Source organism: Protopterus annectens, chromosome 12.part0, assembly GCF_019279795.1.
Source record: "Protopterus annectens isolate FY-2018-M chromosome 12.part0, PAN1.0, whole genome shotgun sequence".
In the NCBI taxonomy this organism is placed as follows: Eukaryota; Metazoa; Chordata; order Ceratodontiformes; family Protopteridae; genus Protopterus; species Protopterus annectens.
In genome coordinates this window covers 857,044,890-857,060,682 of record NC_056746.1, presented here as the reverse complement: position 1 = coordinate 857,060,682, position 15,793 = coordinate 857,044,890, and the positions used below count along the sequence as shown (strand labels likewise).

The window sequence follows — 15,793 nt, the reverse complement described above, 5'->3', positions numbered from 1 at the left end:
TCAGACATCCCCACTCCTCAGCCACCCCTCCCAAATACTCGAAGATGTTAACATGTTACACTATTTTCCCTTCTATCTCAATTCTCAGCTTCTTCTAATTTCACCCATTTGCTGCTATTACAACGGTCTTATCTATACTCAGTTTCATCCAATGTGCCTTCAGTTTTACATTCCATTCCTCTATCTTCTGCTGAAGTTCTTGTTCAAAGTCTGCCTGTAATGCCACATCATCTGCATACAGCAACTTTGTTGACCCTTCTCCTCTGATCTGTTTGCTAATGTAGTCCATCACCAGTATGAACAACAGTGGGCTCAAAGCTAAACCATGATGCCCACCCACTGCCACTGTGAGACCGAACACTGTTCGTACTTGAGTCATTGGGTCCTTATACATACCTTGTTCTAATTCTACTGATGTTTTGGGGACTTCAAACTGCCACAGGCCTGCCCAAATCCACTTTCTTGAGACCTTGCCATATGCTTTCTCCAAGTCTAGGAATGCCCAGATGGACTGTTTCCTTATCTCTAGGTTCTTTTAAACTATCTGTCTCAACTCAAACATCAGCTCCACTGTGCTTCATCCTGATATGAATCCAAACTGCTCATCTCCCATCTTGCTTTTAACTACTCTGAGTATTCCTTTTCACTAACTCTCTCCAAAATTTCATGCAATGTGATAGGAGTTTGATACTGTCCACAGTTGAGAACTGGTACTAGTATGTTTATTCTCCAGTCATCTATTGAAATGCCTTTTTCTCCACACTGCTATGAGTACCCTCAGGAGCCATTTCTCCCTGCCTCTCCCACCATCTTGATCATAGCTGCTGTGACCTCATCTGAGCCTGATGCTTTCCCTGAATTCATTTTCCTTAGTGCTGTTCTTACTCCTTCTATGGTGGGTTCCTCCTCTTCTCTCATCATAGGCTGTGTCTGAAGTAGTACAGTTTCTGTGTAGGGTTTTCTTCACCCAGAAACTGGTGGAAGTACTCCTTCCATCTGCCTTTGATGTCTTGTAGACTGTTAAGCAGGTTGTTGCTGACATTGCTTATGAAGGGTGTCTGACTATCATCTTTCTCTTTCTGTCTTTGGCTTGCAACCTGATATAGTTTCTTTGTGCCATCTACTGAGTCACTTTCCAGAAGTTGGTAGAGTGTCTCTGATGCGGTGGTGGTGCTGCGGTAGCATTGTCGCCTCATAGCAAGACGTTGTCCCGTTCGATTCTCAGCTAGAGCGTCTTCTGTGTGGAGGCATACGTGAATGGGGCGTGCCTTCATTGAAGATTATGCGTCAGGGCTGGTAACCCGGTACGTAAAAATCCACTACCAATCATTAGCGGACCAGAGTTCCGCTGTGGCGACCCCTAACCAGGAAAAGCCGAAAGACACAAACAAACTGGAGAGCTAACTTTGGGTGGGGAGAGTAATGGAGCGAGTTTATGCTACTCATCTCCTATGGTTAAGGGCTTGTTAATGACACCACTGCAATGCAGCCCCTAATATACAAGGTGGAAGAAGCAGGGGCTTATACACATAGATACATCAAGCTGTCTTTCCAGACCCCCCCACTGAGCCACTGCAGAACTACCTGTGCGTGAATGTGTTAGCCTGAGGAGGTCACACCCTAGTCTGACAATGTGAAGAAACTGTGACACTCATGCCATCATTTGTATATATTTGGAAGGAGAGTGACAGCAACCAGGGCCCATTTAGGAGGGATTAAAAAAAATTCCTGATTAATGCAAATTGTGTTCAATTAATGAATATAATTTTAAAAAGTTAGTCACCAGCTAAATGTGCAATACAGCAAGGAGGGCGGTAAGCCACAGATAGGTTCAGTTATTCTTAGTTCTAGAGTCAATGAGTTTTTAATTCTGTAGCTTTAAATTTTTAACAAGATTAATGATCATATCTATTTAAATGGAATATTGATGGGTGGGGACAAGTTCTGATTAAGACCAAGTGATATGGTGTGGACGAAAGCACTTAACTTTTACTAGTTTATTAAAGTGATTTTGGTTCTTACTTAGCATAGACAGTTTTTGATTTTAGTAATGTTTATCTGTGGCTTACCACCCTCCTTGCTGTATTGCACGTGCTTGTACCGTTATTTGGATAATTAAAAAAAGCCCAGAACAAGGAAGACACAATCCAGGTCAGTATGGCACCATCTTGAACATCATGCATACAAATCTGGGACCTTTCTGCTTCCTACTGAAAGTTGTTCCCTCAAGTAAAAATGGCCACTATATGATCATGACTGGCATTAGAGCAAAAACAAACTCAGTTAAGGATGAATCATCCTTCTTAGTTTTATCCACTAGAAATAACTAAGCCATAAATAACAAAATGCTAGTATTCAGATATATTCCTGATCTATGGCATTGGACTGTGGTGGTGCCTCCACACAAGCGGGACATCGTGTCAATCTCAGTGAACTTTAGAACCATCAGGCTAACCAGTATTTTTGTATATTTTATGTAAAATTATATTGAAAGCTTAACCAAAACAATATAGGTCACTTACTTGTGCTTGATATGAACAAACAATATGAGTCTGTTAAGATGAAATCTTGCCTTCTGAGTTTTGTTGTATTCTTTAAAGAAGTAACAGCAGCACTCTGTGAAGGGCAGATAGTACATGGACAGATAGTGCACTCTGCTTACCTGGACATCACAGAGGCCTTCAATATTATTCCCATTGTGAAATTATTCTTCTCAGACATAAAAGTGGGAAATGGGCTTTGGATAACTAACTATGCAATGACTGAAGCCTTGTTTGTTTGTGTCTTTCGGCTTTTCCCGGTTAGGGGTCGCCACAGCGGAACTCCGGTCCACTAATGATGGGCAGTTGATTTTTACGTACCAGCTTGCCAGGCCTGATGCACAATCTTCAATGAAAGTATGTCCATTCACGCATGTCTCCACACAGAAGACGCTCTAGCTGAGAATCGAACCGGACAGCGTCTTACTGTGAAGCGACAACGCTACCGCAGCACAATGACTGAAGCCTACTTGGCATAATTACTGTAGCAAAGGAATTGAAGTTCTTTCAGATTGTCTGCAACATACATACCAAGTGTAGTATCAATAACTGTCTTTTAATATCAGAACATATGGCATCATGAGACTGGAAAAAAAAATTATAATCTCAAAAATAATCAAATATAAAAGAAATACTTTTCTGTCAATGACACTCAGACAAAGGTGAAAAGCTGTTTAAACTCTTACTGCTGTGTGTCTACCAAAGTCAGAGATTCTTATTCCCAAACCCTTTTAATTCTAAAGCGTATATGTTTACACTGTACAAAAATCATTATCTCACCGTATACTTCACTGATCTAACCTATTACTCAGTACAATACTGCATTCTATGGTCTTTGGGCAAACTATCTGACACAACATTTAAAAGTATGAAGGTTCCTTACTTAATAATTATTATATTCCATTACTTATGGTCTAATTAAATGTGTTCTGTGTCTGACCTGCAATGTAATGTCTCTCTTCAATCTGTGTAAAAAATGTTCTTAGAACAAATAGGGGAAAGGTTAACACCAGTCCAAGAAATCCACTGCAAAAAGCCAATATTAGCAGAATAAAAAAGGCATGATTCACATATAAAGCAACACATTCTAAGGTTATGGAATATGTTTCCCTCACAGTTAGATCACATATGTCATGCTTGACATTTACATGAAAGCAACAAATATCAGCGTAGAGTAATGGCAATTTAGCCTGTTAAAAATACTTGGTCATAAGCTGACAACTAGACATACGGTCATATAAGAAGGTAGTTGGTAAGCTGCAGTGTTTATGACTAGTTACCATAAATTAAATAATTGTACTGTTTCAATATGAGAATCAAACATGCTCACAACTAATTACTTTCCAGATGGTCTTTGATGAGATTCCGTAACTGTTTGCCAGAGCAGCATTATTATTGTAGTTATTATTAAAAGTTACATAAATGATGTTTGGTCCAGAATCAGAAGAATTTGGTCTTTTCTACACAGACAAAGCCGACTGATCATTACAGCCTGAACAAATTATGCAAATTATAAGATCTGATTAGAAAACTTTATTTTGTTTCTAGTGTGATAGCTTATCATTTTAAGTAGTTTATATAACTTGCTGTAAAACTTGTACTGCATTTTATGTTCAGAAAACTAATCAAAAGCTAAAATAAAGAATATACAAACATGTTTGTGCTATTAAAAATCAAAGAATGCATTGTTTAAATGCTTGTTAGCATACTAGCATTTTATAGGCTTTTTTGGCAGCTGAAGTAGTCACAAGCAATGTTTGATGTAGAACTGTTGAGTCAGTCTAAGAATACAATGAATATAGATGGCAAGGTTATTAAATGCTTCACATCCATGCTTGAATGACAGTACAAGTATCAAGTCTATGTTAAAGAAAAATCTGAAACATTAATGATAGTATTTTGTATATTTTAGCCTTTAAGTAAGCATTGATCTTCCCCACTAGATAATTGTTTAATTGTAATCTTATATAAACTCTGTATTTTTTGGAGTTTTGTAACAGTCTAAATACGTCAAGTGATAAAAACACTTAGTGTTTTTCTACTTCTGGTTTAAAAGTGGAGTTAGTTTTTACAAGATGACTGCTTTATTGTTTTACTAACTATCTTATTTTAACAGTAGTCTCATAACACATTCTGGTTCAATTCTATAGTATTTCTGAATTTCAACATTTGTTGCAACAGTTTGACTTACACTCCATTCTGAGTGCTATGTCTTTTCAAATTCATTTTGTCAGCCCTTTTCACTTTAGTAGGGAAAATGAACAGCTCATGTTCATATTTTTATTCAATAACATACAGTATTCAAACATATTTGTTCTTTGAAATACAATGTCTTCTACTTCTGTTCCTCTGAAAAGGAGGCTTGTATTTCAAGTACACAACATTTCTGTGCACCTCTTTATCATATTAGTACTATAACAACACAGTCTCACATCATTTCTTCTTTTTTTGACTTTCTGTTTACCTCACATTTTATCTTCCACACAACCATTTCCTCAGTTATTTTAATTGCATAATTTTACTTGCATACATCTACAACTTTGGATAAAATTGAGCCTGTTTCTCTTAAAGGCCTCACACTTGCTCCGTCATTTCTTAAACTGCACACTAATCTTTTTTTATCAATAAATCCTTCAACTCACCAATTTCACAGCATTTGGCTTGATTCTTTATTTCAGTAAGTTAACCATTTATAATTTCTTTAATGCTTTGTGCTCTTTTGAAGAACAAATGGTGAATAAATGGCAATTTTTTTTAGGCTCACAATAATGCTGAACCTTGGCTTTCTTCCACACATGTAAATAAAACTGTGTTACGTGTTGAGCTTCAGAAATGTAACCATAGTGCATCCTGTTGGAAGAAAGCTGATAAGTAAAGAATTTTACAACTGTGTGATCTCAAGCTAGGAGACAGGATGTCTGGACTAGGAAATTATTTATATTGTCTTAGGACATAGATAATTACTAGGTTTCACATGTAATGTGTCTTTTGTTGCAGTGGCTTCCTGGCAGGTGCAGATCAAAAAGAAATGTTAAAATTTTGAGTTCTGTGAGCCTGGGAAACTTCAGCAGAAGTGTCAAGAATTATGTAATCTGAAATGACTCAGCAGTGATGTGTGTTATCAATTTAAGGGAAATTATGGAACTCCCTCCCAGCCACAATTACCTCCATACCATCATGCACCCACTTCAAAACTTTACTAAAAGCACACCTAAAAACATGCTGGCTATGCCCTTGCAACTCCCACTCTAATATCACCCACCCCATCCAACCACTACCTTTCTTTCCACTCCACTAGCTACCTTGATTATAGCAAGCTCAGATGCTCATAAGCCTAGTACTTATTATACAGCAGGAACTTCTTATTGTAACATTTGTTAATGTCTGTTATGTACTGCACAGATAGATTCTAGTTGTCTACTGATGTACTATGTTCTTCATCTGTAAATATGTTGTAAGTAATTGCTATGTAAATTGTTAATCGCTATGTAATCCAATGTAACTACTGTCTGTTTGTTTTAACTGTGGAGCTTTTCTCCCCGGGCCTCCACTGAAAATGGACCTACGTCCAGTCGGACACACCCGGTCAACAAATATAAATAAATAAATAAATAAATATCTCAGAAAGAAGAAATGGCGGGGGGCGTGGCCAAGGATGAACACAGGATAGCAGCAGATTTCTTCAGCTCCACCAATTTCATTACACTGACAGGAATTAATTACTTAAAAAATTAATTTTTGAAGTAATTTTCTTTCTAAATACGTTTGTTTTATATAGTTCTTGAACTATATCTAAAAAAGAAAGGAAATCTTAACAATATTCCTGTCAGAAATCACTGTGGAAATTTTCCTGTCAGTTTATCAGTCTGAAATGAGTTCCAGTAAGACAAATTCTCAAGACTCCAGCATCAAGAAAGAACTTCAGTCTCTGATAATTATAATCCAGCAACTTACTGATAAAACGGATAAAATGGATACTAAAATAGACACCTTCATAGAAAAAACTACAAAACAAATAGACCTGTTACATACAGACCTGCAACAACAGAAGAACCAGATGACAGGCATAGAAGAAGCTGTGAATGACATGGAAAATAGAATCCAAGAAGAGGAAATCAACATTGAGTTTCTGCTGAAACAAAATACACATTTACAAACAAAGCTGGATGACCTGGAAAATAGATCTAGGCACAATAACATTAGGATTTTTGGACTGCCAGAAAATATTGAAGGTAACAATATTACTTATTTTTTAACAACTTGGCTCCCTAAAACTTTAGACTTACCAGTAGCATTCTCTTTTGGTATCGAAAGAGCACATAGATCTATAGCTAATACTAACTCTAACAAAAATATCCTAGATCAGTTATAGTTAGATTTCTATCATCTTTTGATAAAGAGATGGTTCTTAAATCTGCTTGGGCTAAAGCTCCTGTTAAGATTAATGAGACAACTGTGCATTTTGACAATGACTATTCTTCCATGGTAATAGCTAAAAGAAAAGTTTTTCTGCCACTAATAAGGGAGCTTAAAAAAGCACAGTTTAAAACATGCCTTCTGTTTCCTGCCAAGCTTAAAATCTTCCTTCCTGATGGTCCTAAGGTTTTCGATGATTTAGACTCTGCTTTACTGTTTGTCAAAGAAAAAAGGATTTTGGATAAAATAGAAGAAATGGAATGGGCTAGTTCTTCATTAAAGAGATTGGCAACTGAAGCTTCGTGGAAGACTTCAGAGAAGAAGAGACTAAAAAACAAATGATTTGATATATGTTTTTTTTCTCTCTCATCATTTTAGTTCATTATTAATCTTTTTGAATATAGTTCCTGCATTTCCAGAAAGCCACAAATATTTTGGAAAAGATTTAATCAAAGTTATTCTCTATGTGCAAAGAAATGTTTTGTTTCATAACCAGTCAAAATACCTGAAGATTTAATGTCAAGCTGTGATTCAATTTGTTTCTCTTTCTGAAAAGAAGTAAGGTTAGTAATTTGATACTTTTTTTATCTTTACCTTTTTTTTCCTTCTCCTTTTATTATTTTCTTTGTTTAAACAATGACATTCTATTTAGATTATGTAGTGGGTAAAGGGTGGAGGAGGGCAGGGAGAGAACAGTAATGAAAATATCATTAATAGAATAATAACATATTTATTCCTTGTAAAAGTTTTTATAAGTTCTTCAAATGCTATTTCTAATTATACTTTCTTGATTATACTGCTTATGCCTGTTTGTAAATAATCTGTTATGCTTTAACTAATAATAATCAGAACTAAATAAGAGTAAATAATATGTTTTATTTTTAACTCTATTAATATAAACAGTAAGTAACATTCCATTGTATATACTTCTTACAGCTTTCTCTTACATTTTTTTATTTCTGCCTCACTCCTTTTATTTTCTACTCTTTTTCTTTTCTTTATTAATATATAGAAATGCTTTTGATTGTGTGGGCACAGTGAATAATAGGATTTGTATGAAAATTGAGTTGGGAGAAGAATGTTGAGTTTTATTGCTTGTTGGTAATTTTGGGCTTAATTTCACTTACATAGAGGCTGTAATGATCTGTGGAATACATTGTGAAGGTTTTGTCATGTTTAGATGCATTTACACTGCTAAATGAATGTTTGTCACTAGTTTTAATAGGTTTCGCCAAAATGTTAAGAGAGACAATCTGAGATGTGGGCTGTCTCATGCACAGTGTTCATGAGTTACTTCAGAAGCTTCAGCTCACAGAATTCTCACAGAGAAACTGAAAGCAGTTAGTATAACCTTTGACATAGTTATCACACTGACACACCACAGATTCAGGAAAATACTCTATTCATAAAATATGTCAGTTATAATGTTTTGTTTCATAACCAGTCAAAATATCTGAAGATTTAATGGCAAGCTGTGATTCAATTTGTTTCTCTTTCTGAAAAGAAGTAAGAGACTGTAATGGTCTGTGGAATACATTGTGAAGGTTTTGTCATGTTTACATGCATTTACACTACTAAATGAATGTTTGTCACTAGTTTTTAATAAGTTTCCCGCCAAAATGTTAAGAGAGACAATCTGAGATGTGGGCTGTCTCATGCACAGTGTCCATGAACTACTTCAAAAGCTTCAACTCACAGAATTCTCACAGAGAAACTGAAAGCAGTTAGTATAACCTTTGACATAGTTATCACACTGACACACCACAGATTCAGGAAAAATACTCTATTCATAAAATATGCCAGTTATAATGAGTCTAAATGATGTAGTTTCTTGTAGTAAGTAAATGTCTTATTTTAGAAGGCATAGACAATGAAACATTTATTTAAATGTTTTTGAAAATCTACTTAACAGCAGCATAATAATCAGTGTTAAAAATGTGTGTTCCAAACATATACTTTACTATAACTCATTTAATTCATCTGATTGACAAGCATAAATAATCTTATAACTCTATTCTGGAAGAAATGTCATGTGATATATTTTAAAGCAGTAGGTTAGCATGATTGTAAAATCTGGTTACTAAAATGTGTTTGCTGTGCATTATTTTGTATAAAGCAGACAGATTTATTCTAGGGACAGCAAGTAGGATAGTGCTCAACAAAGACACAACTCAGTGAGATCAGATATATATATATATATGTGTGTGTGTGTGTGTGTGTGTGTGTGTGTGTGTGTGTGTGTGTGTGTGTGTGTGTGTGTGTGTGTGTGTGTGTGTGTGTGTGTGTGTGTGAGTGTGATGGCTTTTTTTTTATATAATAATGCAAGTGTTTCTGAGAATCTGCATAACTATCCAATATGATTTATAATAATTTCTATGAATACAATATTTTACTCTATTGACAAAATGAATGTTTGCCACAAGTTTTAATAAGTTTCCCGCCAAATGTTAAGGGAGACAATCTGGGATGTGGGCTGTCTCATGCACAGTGTCCATGAACTACTTCAAAGCTTCAACTCACAGAATTCTCACAGAGAAACTGAAAGCATTTAGTATAACCTCTGACCTAGTTATCATACTGACACACCACAGATTCAGGAAAAATACTCTATTCATAAAATGTCAGTTATAATGAGTTTAAATGATGTAGTTTCTTGTAGTAAGTAAATGTCTTATTTTAGAAGGCATAGAAAATGAAACATTTATTTAAATGTTTTTGAAAATCTACTTAACAGCAGCATAATAATCTGTGTTAAAAACTTCTATTCCAAACATATACTTTATTATAATTCATTTAATTCATCTGATTGACAAGCATAAACAATTTTATAATTCTATTCTGGAAGAAATGTCATGTGATATATTTTAAAGCAGTAGGTTAGCATGATTGTAAAATCTGGTTACTAAAATGTGTTTGCTGTGCATTATTTTCTATAAAGCAGACAGATTTATTCTAGGGACAGCAAGTAGGATAGTGCTCAACAAAGACACAACTCAGTGAGATCAGATATATATATATGTGTGTGTGTGTGTGTGTGTGTGTGTGTGTGTGTGTGTGTGTGTGTGTGTGTGTGTGTGTGTGTGTATGTGTGTGTGTGTGTGTGAGTGTGATGGCTTTTTGTTTTTATATAATAATACAAGTGTTTCTGAGAATCTGCATAACTATCCAATATGATTTATAATAATTTCTATGAATACAATATTTTACTCTATTGACAAAATGAATGTTTGCCACAAGTTTTAATAAGTTTCCCGCCAAAATGTTAAGGGAGACAATCTGGGATGTGGGCTGTCTCATGCACAGTGTCCATGAACTACTTCAAAAGCTTCAACTCACAGAATTCTCACAGAGAAACTGAAAGCAGTTAGTATAACCTCTGACCTAGTTATCATACTGACACACCACAGATTCAGGAAAAATACTCTATTCATAAAATGTCAGTTATAATGAGTTTAAATGATGTAGTTTCTTGTAGTAAGTAAATGTCTTATTTTAGAAGGCATAGAAAATGAAACATTTATTTAAATGTTTTTGAAAATCTACTTAACAGCAGCATAATAATCTGTGTTAAAACTTCTGTTCCAAACATATACTTTATTATAATTCATTTAATTCATCTGATTGACAAGCATAAACAATTTTATAATTCTATTCTGGAAGAAATGTCATGTGATATATTTTAAAGCAGTAGGTTAGCATGATTGTAAAATCTGGTTACTAAAATGTGTTTGCTGTGCATTATTTTCTATAAAGCAGACAGATTTATTCTAGGGACAACAAGTAGGATAGTGCTCAACAAAGACATAACTCAGTGAGATCAGATATATATATATATATATATATATATATATATATATATGTGTGTGTGTGTGTGTGTGTGTGTGTGTGTATGTGTATGTGTGTGTGTATGTATGTGTGTGTGTGTCTGTGTGTATGTGTGTGATGGCTTTTTTTTTTAATAATGCAAGTGTTTCTGAGAATTTGCATAACTATGCAATATGATTTATAATAATTTTATGAATACAATATGTTACTCTATTGACAATAATGAGTTTAAGTAAATGCTCATATACAAACAATTCAAGATTTTTTTTTGGAAGCTGTTAATAGTATTCACATGACAGAAAATAGATGCATCTTAATATATGTAATGTCTGAATCATATTAGCCAAAGTTTTTGATTTAAATGAATGTTAGAACCTAATTTTCTCTCCTCTTGATTTCTAACATCAAGATTATTTGAATGCTATTTGAATAAAAGTGTTATATATTACATAGATCTATATAGTAGTATGAACAGTTTAAAAAAAAAAAGTTTATTTTAGTTTATATGATGCTGTTTTACCAAATGTGTAGTTTTGTCTTGATAGATAATTGAATTGAAAACTGTTAACCTCAGTTAAATATAACTAGTATTAAATTGATAAGGTGGTAGCTGAGGTACTGCTGCTTAGGGTAGGTTAACTTGAGTAGTAAATACTACTCTAAGTTGGAGTTTTCAACTCCAGGCTGGATGCAAGGTTTAATCCTTACATTATTTTCACTTGTTCATTGTTATATGTATATAGTTTTGACATCCACAATATATTTTGTATACTCATTGTCACTACAAACAAAATTGAATCCTATACAAAATCCCATAAGATATTTAATAAATACAGCTATATTTAAAGGTACACCTAAAAGAGGAGATGTAACATTATTTATCTTGTTATTTGTTATTTCGATCATAAGATTCTTGAGTTTTAAAAATGCTAAATGACATCTTTAAAAGGAATTTCTTTAAACATTAATGGATTGAATAATCCGTGTAAAAGGGCAAGCCTAATAAGATACATTAATTTACACAAGGCCAATCTAGTCTTCCTGCAAGAAACCCATCTCTTGAAAAAAGATATTGATAAACTGGCCACTAATAAGTATACAGTATTGGTTAGTTCAGAGCACACTCAGAAAAAAAGAGGAGTGGCTATTTTATGGAATAAAAGTATGCCCACTCCTAAAACCATTAAGTCTTTTCAGGATGACAAAGGAATGTTTTGTATGGTTACAATACAAATTAATGGGAAGACTTACACTTTAATTAATGTATATTGGATACCTAGAATTGGTATGAATACAGTGAAACATCATATTGATAAGATCATATCATTCTCTATAGGGGATATTATTTTAGCTGGTGATTTTAATTGTATACTACATGAAAGTGATACTACCACTATAAGGAAAAGAAGAATTACATCTAATGCAAAACATTTAAATGATTTTGCTAATTCTTATCATTTGAATGATATTAATAATCAGATAGATTCAAAATCATTACCATACACCTTTTTTCTAACAGATACAAAACTTATTCAAAAATAGATAGGGTCTTTATTTCTAACCAGATGGTAACAGATTTAATTAATTCCAAAATCATTTCATGTCCTATATCTGATCATAACTCAATTGTTTTTGAATTCATGATAAAAATACTCATAATGTTCAGATCAAAAGGATACCAGCATACTTAACTCAGCTAAAAGACTATAAAGAATATATACTTTCAGAAGTACAACATTTTCTAGACATAAATAATACTCCTGAAGTCTCCATTGTCTATGTTTGGGATGCCTTAAAATCATATCTATATGGACAAAGTATCAGATGGTATAATAATAAAAGGAAATCTTGGGATAAGGAATTGTTAGATATTCAAAGTAAATTAGACTCTTATAAACATAATAATAAAGAAAATATTATGGACAAGAAAGTTATTGAAGAAATAAACAAACTAAATGAGAAATACAAAGAAATTTTAACTCATAAAGTTAAAATAACTTTAGAGAAATACAAGTTTTTGTCTTATTCAATAAGCCCCAAATGCTTACATAGATTTAAAAATAAAACAAAAAGATTGAATAAACAAAACCATATCAAAGAAATCTTTTCTCTAAGGAAAAAGAAGAATGTTTCTAGTATACCAGAAATACTGGATGAATTTAGAAATCACTTTCACAAGATTAACCATAACAACATTAACATGGAACCTAAAGATAAAATAAAGGAGTTTATAACCACACACATGAATAAAAAGCTTAATAAACAACAGATTAAAATATTGGACAAGAGTATTTCATATACAGAAGTTATTACACAAATAAATAAGCTTAAATCAAACAAAGCACCGGGTAATGATGGTATTATACCAGATATATATAAAATCCTTTCTAAAACTACATATTCATTAATACATAAGGTTTTTATTTTGGCCCAAACTGAGTTAATAACCCCCCCCCATCTTGGCAATATACATTTATTTCACCAATTTTAAAACCTAATAAAGATCCAACTAGATGTTCTTCATATCGACCCATCTCATTACTTAATGTTAATTATAAAATGTTTATGAGTATTTTTGCTGATAGATTGAAGACAATCATCCCCGGCATTATAGATATAGATCAGACAGGCTTCATTGTAAATAGAAATACTTTTGATAATATAAGAAGAACTTTAACATTAATTGATTTTGCAAATAGGAAAAAGAAAGATTTAACACTTATTAGTCTTGATATAGGTTCAGCATTTGATTCAGTAAGTTGGGACTATCTGTTTACCTTACTGAAATGCACAAACTTCTCTGATGCATTTGTAAATTTAATTGAGCATTTATACAAAGGAACGCTGGCTTATATTAAGGTAGGAACATATGTTTCACAAAAATACCCATTCTTAAAGGTACAAAGCAAGGATGTCCACTTTCTCCACTATTATTCACTTTAGTAATGAAGCCTTGGGCTAATTTGATTAGAAACAGTACTGACATAGAGGGTTTTGAAATAGACGAAAATACAACATCAAAAATTCAACTTTTTGCAGATGATGTTCTAATTACATCAGCAGGATCTAATTCTTCTATGCAGTCTTTATTTGATAAAATGATGAATTTTAAAAGTATTTCTGGTTTAATATTCAATGAAGAAAAACTAAAATACTACCTATATATACACAAAAAATATTCTCATTAGTGATTTTACTAAATATGTACCCAATTCAGGTCAGATAACTTATTTAGGTATAATACTATCTAAAGATATTAAATCTATTATATATAATAACTATAATACCTGTTTTCTTAATATACAAAATCTTTTTAATACCTGGAATAATATGTTTTTACTATGGAGGAGAGACTTACAATTATTAAAATGATAATATTCCCCAAGATTTTATACTTAATACAATCAATAATACTTTCACCTACAAAAATAATTATCAAGAAACTGAATACACTAATGTTAAATTTCTTATGGGCACCTAATAGACCTAGGATTGCATTAAAGAAACATACTAATAGCTGGTCTCAAGGGGTATTTCTTTTCCAGACTTTAATTTATATATTATCTCTTCTATTATAAAAGTTATTACTTTATTAATAGATCAGTCATATATTGCAAAATGGAAAGATTATTGGGAGCTAATTAGTATGCACTTCATGAAAATCTCCTTAACACATAAAAATATGATTGTAAATAACTCCATGTTGTGGTTGCTAAAGGAATTTTGTACTTCACCTATTACACCTAAACATATGGTTTGTTACCCATTAAATATTATTATTAGTTATCGTAACTTTATATTCATGCACCCTAAGTATAGGGAATGGAATTTTATTGTATTCCTATAATGTATACTCAGGGTATGCTTATGTCATCTACTTCTGAAGGAGCTCATTTAGCTATAGATAATGATCTAAAGTACTGGTATCAGCTGATATCTGATAATAAAGTTAAAAATCTAGATTTCTTAAAACAAGAATTTGATCTAAGAGAAACTTGCTGGTTAGAGGTTCAGATCTTTAGACAACATCTCATTGATAGAATAGATCTAATGTCTATAACAGTTAAATAATCTATTCCAAAACTGATTGATTACTTGATATTAAATTTACAGCATAAAGTTTCTGATAAAGGTAAACTTTCATATATACATAAAATTATCAGACAATAAACTTTTACAGTGTAGATTCATACTGGAATTATTTCACCTCTATTAATGGGGACCCACCAACTCAACAAGATAAACAATATATATTGGAATCTGCTTATAGAACTACATCTTCCATTGTCTGGAGACTTTATACATGGAAATTTTACATAGATCTTTTATACACCTTTGATGATGAATAAAATAAATAATAAAGATAATCTATGTAAGAGATGTAATGTAGAAATTAATGCTGACTGGGCTCATATGTTTTATGACTGTATGAAGTTGAAAGAATACTGGAAGTCAATTAATGAATTTTTGCAGGCTCTTTTTACAGATAATTTCATTATTTCTAAGTCTCTTATATTATTCAACACACCTGTACCTCAATGTGTTAAAAGATTAAGCTTCCCTTGTTATGGTCTATCCTAGCAGTGGCCAGGAAAATAATAACTAGAAATTGGATTTCAGATACACCTCCTTCGTTCAATGAATTTAAAAATGTTATGAATATAATGTGCCATATGGAAATAAGCACAATTAGAATGAGAACAACTAGAAAAACATCATATTATATTGTATGGGATAATTTACAAAATTTGTTAAAAAAATTCTAATTTCAATAGCACGGTATTTTAGTTTAATTAATTGATCTGATTGTAGTGGATGTCTTTGTAAATACTTTAGTTGTTTTGTTGAATATTATAATAATACCTATTTTTAATTACTTGTATAAAATTGTTATGATATTTCTCTTATATGTTAAAACAATAAACCTGTTTTGAAAAAAAAAAGTAAGAAGAAATGGCATTTTGTATTTGTCTTCAGATCTGTCAACAACTCACCCACACTTGCTTTGCTCT

The 15,793-nt window shown here is 32.6% G+C and overlaps 1 protein-coding gene across 2 annotated transcripts in view; it reads left to right on the top strand.

The window, feature by feature from the left end:
* The window catches only part of NKAIN4 (sodium/potassium transporting ATPase interacting 4), a 582,098-nt gene that overhangs the window by 353,876 nt on the left and 212,429 nt on the right, over window positions 1–15,793 (top strand). The gene's annotated exons all lie outside the window — the stretch shown is intronic.